The sequence below is a fragment of the Cryptomeria japonica genome, chromosome 5 (assembly GCF_030272615.1).
Source record: "Cryptomeria japonica chromosome 5, Sugi_1.0, whole genome shotgun sequence".
Lineage (NCBI taxonomy): Eukaryota > Viridiplantae > Streptophyta > Pinopsida > Cupressales > Cupressaceae > Cryptomeria > Cryptomeria japonica.
Genome location: NC_081409.1, coordinates 93,020,516 through 93,027,754, shown reverse-complemented (window position 1 = coordinate 93,027,754; position 7,239 = coordinate 93,020,516).

Here is a 7,239-nt window from a genome sequence, read left to right as displayed (position 1 = left end):
CTCTCCGATATATTTAACCTCCACCTCTAAATTGACCCCTTCATTAGCTAAGAGATCTGCAACCTTATTGCCTTCCCTTAGAGTGTGAGTTATGAGAATACTAACATAGTCATTTAATAACTTTTTAGCACTTTCAACTAAATTAGTAATATTCCAAGATACAAAACTAGTACCTTTAAGAGCCTGGATGATGTTGAGGGAGTCCCCTTCCAGCCAATTTTTTAAAAATTTGAATCCCTGAGCAAGCTGGAAGCTTTTTAGCATAGCCTGAGCTTCAGCCACATGATTATTTTGGACCCCAAAAGGAGAAGCAATAGCAGCAATACAAACACCTTGAGCATTTCTGATGACTCCTCCACCACCGGACTTCCTAGGGTTGCCTTTAGCCGCCCCATCAAAATTCATCTTTATCCATTCATGATCAAGAAATCGCCAAACAATATTATCTCTCCTAGTCTTATTGTCAGATCTGCAAACTTTGTGGATTAAGTTCCATTCAGTAAGGATGCCTTTTTCAATTTCATTCATATCAATAAAAAACCATTGTTTATTATTCCTATGAGGAATATTTATGTTTTCTTTTATAGCCCTGCAAACTTTTTCAAAAACCACCTAAGAGGTACACTTAGCTTCCCTAAATATTCTGTTATTTCTCTCTTTCCAGATTCCCCAGCAAGTCATGGGAAGGATCAGGGACCAAAGGTTCTTGATAAGAGGAAATTTGGTGGGGAAGGTCCATTGCCAAATAATTTCCTTGAGACTCTTGTGTATGACCCAATCAACTTTCCAATTCACCCAAAACTTACTCCAGATTTCCCAAGTGAAGGAACAATTGAAAAACAGATGATCAACTAATTCTTCCTCTTTTTGGCATAACTCACACCTGTTAGGGAACATAAAACCTCTTCGAACCAAGTTGTCAATAGTAAGGATCCTATTGTGAGTAGCAAGCCAAAGGAACATATTGACTTTAGGGATAAGAATTATGTTCCAAACTTTGCCCCATATAGGGTTACTGATCCGAGTGAAAGTGTTTTTGTAGGTAGAAGCAACTGTAAAGTCACCTCTTGGATTACTCTTCCAAAGGAAAACATCATCATAATCTTTGTTAATAGAAAAGGACAGCAGCTCCTGCTGGAGCAGGGAAAATCTAGCATATATAACATCAAGCCTAACCCATTTGTTCTCCTTCCAGTAGTCACACACCATAGACCCAAACCTCCTTTTACATTCCTCAATAAATTAACTGCTGCCTTGATCAAATAGAGGTTCATTTTTCTTCCAAGGATCCTCCCAGAACCTTATTTTGTCACCTTTTCCAAGGACCCATCCAGCTCCAGCTTTGGCCACTTTTATGGATTTGATAATACTATTCCAAATGAAGGACCCAATAGGGATGTCTTCAGAGTTGAGGAGATCTTGGAGAGGTTGATTTTGAATATATTTGTCAAACCAGATCCGGTTCCAATCTTTCTTAATGTCATAAGCTCTCCATATTTGTTTAGGAAGTAGAGCTTTATTAAAAGTTTTTAGAGCTTTTATACCAAGCCCTCCTTTTCTCTTTGGTTTACACACTTTGTCCCAAGAAAGCAAGGATAGTCTCTTTTTTTCTTCAACCCCTGACTAGAGAAATCTCTTCTAGATTCTTTCTAATGCTTTACCAAATTTAGCCGGGATACCAAATAGACTGAGAGCATATACAAGGAGATTCTGGAGAGTAGCTTGAAGAAGCTGCAACTTTCCAGCTTGAGATAAAATGGATCCTTTCCAGCCAGCAAGTTTTTTGTTGAGTTTGTCAATCAACATATTCCAGAAGGAGTTTGGGGGAGCTAATCCCAAGGGGAGACCTAGATAAGTGGAGGGGAGTATTTCCACCTTGCAACCAATAATTTCAGCAATTCTCTATTGTCTTATGATAGGAGTGTTCATGAAGTATATAGCCAATTTGTCCCAATTGACTTGCTGGCCAGTAGCCAAAGAATAAGAATTAAGAGCACCTTTAAAGGCAACAGCCTCCCCAACAGAAGAATATCCCATTAAGATAGTATCATTAACAAAATTTTGGTGAGAACAAAAAACATTAGCAGAGGAAGGTTGAAGACCTTTAATAATTTTATTCACTTTCATTTTTTGGATCAGTCTGCGCATACTCTCCGCCAAGATGGTGAAAAGAATAGGAGATATGGGATCTCCTTGTCTGAGCCCCCTCGACGATTTAAAGAATTTAGTAGGAGATCCATTAATGAGAATTGAAAACATAGGAGTGAAGATCAACTCTCTGATAATTTCGATTATCTTCTCATCAAATCCAAAAGCCTCCATGATTTTGAAAAGAACTTGCCAATCCACTCTATCATAAGCTTTCGCAAGATCCAACTTTATCAAAAAACCTTCTTTATTGGCAGCATTGAAGGAGTGAATATTCTCATGCACCAGAATGATAGAGTCCAAAATCTGCCTACCAGGAACAAAACCTTTTTGCTCCTTGGAGATGATGAAGGGGAGGATAGCCAAAATTCTAGAAGTCAAAACTTTAGATATGATCTTATAGAAGGAGTTACATAGACTTACTTATTGGCCTAAATTTTCCCATTGAATCCGCCCCAGCCACCTTAGGAATTAAGGCAATAAAAGTGGAGTTGATTTCCTTAAGGATTCTTCTTGAACCAAAAAATTCTTTTACCACATTGACCATGTCTTTTCCCACAATATGCCAAAATTCCTAGAAGAAAAACATAGGGAAGCCATCAGGTCCCAGAGCCTTATCCCCTTGAAAGGACAAGACAACTTTTTTAATTTCCCCAGTAGAGGGGATAGCAAAAAGGGCCTTATTCTGATTAGGATTAATAATCTTGGGGATGATGTCAACCAGATCTTCTTGTTGGGTATAATCAATATCCTTGTTACCGGTGAGGAGCTGAGAAAAGAAACTAAAAACTTCATCCCTAATATAATCCTCATTAAGAAGAATTTTTTCCTCAACAATTAATCTGGAAATTTTGTTCACAGCTTTATGTTTCAAAGAGGTCATGTGAAAAAATTTAGTGTTTCTGTCCCCAGCCTCCAGCCAAATAGCCCTAGATCTCTGCCTCCAATAGATTTCCTCCCTAGAGATGATGTTGTGAAGTTTGACTAATACATCATCTTCCTTAGCTTTGGGATACTTTTATAGCCATCTTTCTATATAGAGTTTTGGATCTGTTCTAATTCCTCCTTTAGCTTTTTCTTTGAGTCAAAAATATCACCAAAGACCTTCTTGTTCCATATCTTAATGTTATCTTTGATGTTTCTAAGTTTTTTAGCAACTTTATACATGGTTGTTCCATTCACATCAATATTCCACTAGTTGGCAATGGATTTTTCAAGAGAGGGGTGAGAAATCCACATTTTCTCAAACCAGAAAGGGAAACTTTGTTTACTCTTAATGGACTCAGCAACAAAGGCAATGGGATAATGATCTAAACCAATTGTATTGACAACTGATAGGGAGCATCTATGAGAAAGAATCCAATCATTAGTAACAAGGGATCTATCAAGTCTTACCTGAATGAGGTCTTCACCATCCCTACGATTAGACCAGGTGTAAGAAGCTCCAGTAAGGTCCATATCAATAAGAGCATTGACATTGATGAAGTCCATCAAATCAGATCTATTGTCTAGTTGGGCTTGAGTTCCTCCAGATTTATCAGTACCTTGCAGAGGAGTGTTGAAATCTCCCATCAACAACCAACTTTTCTTAGGGAAAGATCTTCTTTTTTGCTGGATTTTATCCCAAAAATTGCTCCTAGCAGATTTGGAATTAGGGGCATAGATATTTGTGACCACCCATTCCTTTCCTTCATAGATGCTTTTAACTTTCATGGATATAATGTTACCATCTTCATCAATCATTTCTCTAAAATAGTTTTCTTGTTCCAGATAAAAGTCACCCTACTAGATGCCCCATTCGAGCTGCTACCACAGACCCCTCCACTTTTAAAGAAGTTTAAATTCTCCACTTTTTCCTTACTCATTTTGGTTTCTTGAACCAGGATAATATCTGGCTTATGGTCTCGAATGAGATTCCGTAATATATCCTATTTATTGAGACCATTTAGGCCTTTGATATTCCATGATATTACCTTCATTTGGAAACCTGGGGGCAGGATTCCTGTATAGTTCACTTCCTTCCATCAACTATGTTTTTCTTTCTCTCCTGATCCCTATGCCATTTCATGGTTTTACATCCCTGCAAAGATTTGGAAACACCAATTTCAGCCTTGGACCTGGTCCTAGTTTTCACCCCATTAGGGCATCTTGCCATCTTGTTTTTCTTTTTTCCATTTCCTGCTATTTCTCCCTCATGCTCATCTCTAGGCTCATCTTGCATGTTACTCCATAGCTCTCCTCTTTTTTGGGATGATATGGGCATATCAATTCTAATATTCCGGAATAACGCATTTAGATTAACCTTAGGTGATCCAAACTTGTTCTTCCTTCCAAGTTTAATTTCATGTCCTTCAAATTTATTTAGGCACTCTTCATCTCTTTTTGTTGCTGAAACTTGAGGGGCCTCATGATGAGATTTAGTGATATTCTCAATCTCACCTTCTTCAAGAATCTCTTCACTGATAGCATTCTCTTCCTCTTGAGCCTGTAGGGCCTCAAAAGTATTGATTGTTTTGATCTCAAACTCACTGATTTCAATCTTTTTATCTTCCTTCAATGGGGGAGTCTTAAGAGGGTCATTTCTACCTCCTTCTGATAAGTCTAGTATGTTACTAGGAATTCCACTTCTTCCTTCCACTTTACTAACTTCCTTATTATTATTCTTTTTTTTCCAGACCTGTTTATGGGGATTGTTAACCATCACAGGTTTTTTACGGTTACTAGGGCAAGCCTTAGCCCAGTGACCAGCTTTTTTACAAGAAAAGAACACAAAGGGGAGGGACTCAAACTCTATTGTCTGCTCCCATAATCCAAGTTTGGAACTTATATCAATATAACTAGGAAGATCCATCTTCTGCGAAATATTGACACAAATTCGTGCATAAACCAGCCTCTTTTGAGCTGCAGTCATTGAATCTATCGCAACAAGCTCCCCAAAGGAGTTTGCAATTCCTGAGAAAACATCCTCAACCCAAAATTCCAGCAGCAAGCCAGGCAACCTTACCTAGACCAGAGCAAATTCAAAGAAAGAGTCATTGAGTTCCATATTAGGAGACCACTTTCTCATAGATAGGGAAGATTTACCAAACATCCAAGGACCACCGCTTAATGTTGCTTCCATATCTTCCCCACAAGAGAAGAAAAAAAATGAAAAAACCTCTGGATAGGGCAAAGACATCAACCTGGCCTTTCATCCTCCATTTTCTCTTAACAAAAGACCTAACATATTCAATATTGGGTTGTGGTCCAACAAACTTCTCTACCAGAGAGAAAGCCATTAAAGAAATGCTATGATCGATAACCAAATCTGGAACCGCAATAGCAAGTTTACCCATTTTTCTATCAGAGATGTCTTCCACAAAGGGAAATGATGATTTTCTAGTCGGTTTTCTAGTTGGTTTATTTGCAAAAGGACTACTCTAGGGTTTGAGGGCTTTCACCTCCGTGGTCTTTTCTGAGTCAACTTTCACAGCCTCGGGACCCAATTTTGGAGAATCTATCATCTTTTTGCGGTTGGGAGGAGGGTCCTGTTGCTGTGGGTCCCCATCCTTATCATCCATTGCTTGTCCTTGAGCTGCAGAGGCAGCAAAACCAAAGGACCCAGCCTCGCGGTTCCAGCATGAGGTTTGTTACCCATAGTTCTAAATGCAATATTCTAGTGAGAAGAAGTCATAGACTTAGGGCTTCCCAAGGTTTAAACACTAAGGATATGGAGCCTCAATTGACTAACATTTTTCATGAGAATGTTGGTGATTCCTCTAATCCAACAAATGACATCACATATCCCCATTCACCTCATACTTCTCATGATGAGGATGAATCACTGACTAGGGTTACTATTGACCAATTAGAGAAGATTGATAATGATAAAATATTCAACAGTGGATCAAGATGGGTCAATAATACATGAATAGTGAGGCAATCCCTTTGATTGAAGGATTGAAAATAATGGTGCAAAGTGATAAGATAGGTATGGATTTTTTGTGTGGACTTGCTCATATTTGATACCAATATTATGCCAATCAAAAGTTGTTCCAAAGTCCTTGGTTATTCTCAACCTACTAGGCAAGTTAACAATTACATTCTTATTCCTACACCCTTGCCTAGTGTGCCTACATCTCCATCTTCTATCATGACTACTTCCACACAAAATGTTAATCCTACACATATTAGTCATGGGGGCAATCTTATTAATCAATATTCTTACATAGCTCCTTTTGCAAGTCTTCCATTTGTTTCACAACCATCTCCCATACCAACATACCATAATGTTCCCCTTCCTTATTCTCAAACTCCACCTACTTACAACAATATTACTCCTCCATCACAATCTAATATGTCTAATTCCAATCCATCCATCGAAGCAACTATTAATAACCTATCTCAAAGTGTTCCATCCTTACAACACCAATTGGCTTTTTTAACTCAATCCAAGTTCAATGTTCCCACATTTGATGTAGTGAGCCTACTATCTAATGAGATTGTTCATGTGGCTCCCCCTAAGAATATGGAAATTTCCCAATTGGAGTTATACAATGGAAAAGGTGACCCCTTGACTCATGTGAAGGATTTTTAGACTTTGTGTAGTGATTTCTCTCATTATCAGAGACACATGTAAAAATTATTTACTCGAAATTGTAAAGATAAATCCTTGCAATAGTACTGTTCTTTGTCTCCTTATTCTATTACTTCTTTTCAACAATTGGCTAATGCTCACTCAATAATTTTGAAATAACATTGGTCCTAAGATTACTTTAACTGATTTGATTCATTGTAAGAAAGGAGTTGAAGAAAAAATGACTAATTTTATTGGTAGATATAAATATTTGTATTCACAAATTGCCTATCTTGTGCTTGATCACAATTTTCAATGAATTTTTATTGCTAATTTACAAAAGGATATTAGAGATAAACTTCTATTTTCTGAATTTAATTCTTTTACATAATTGTGTGCAATGCTTCATAATTATTAGATTCAAGTGACTCAATTTCAATCATCATGTTCAATGAATCACGTTGATAAGAATGGAAGTTCTCAACAATCATTTATGAAGTTCAAACCCAAAAAAGGTTTCATCAAAACAAATGACA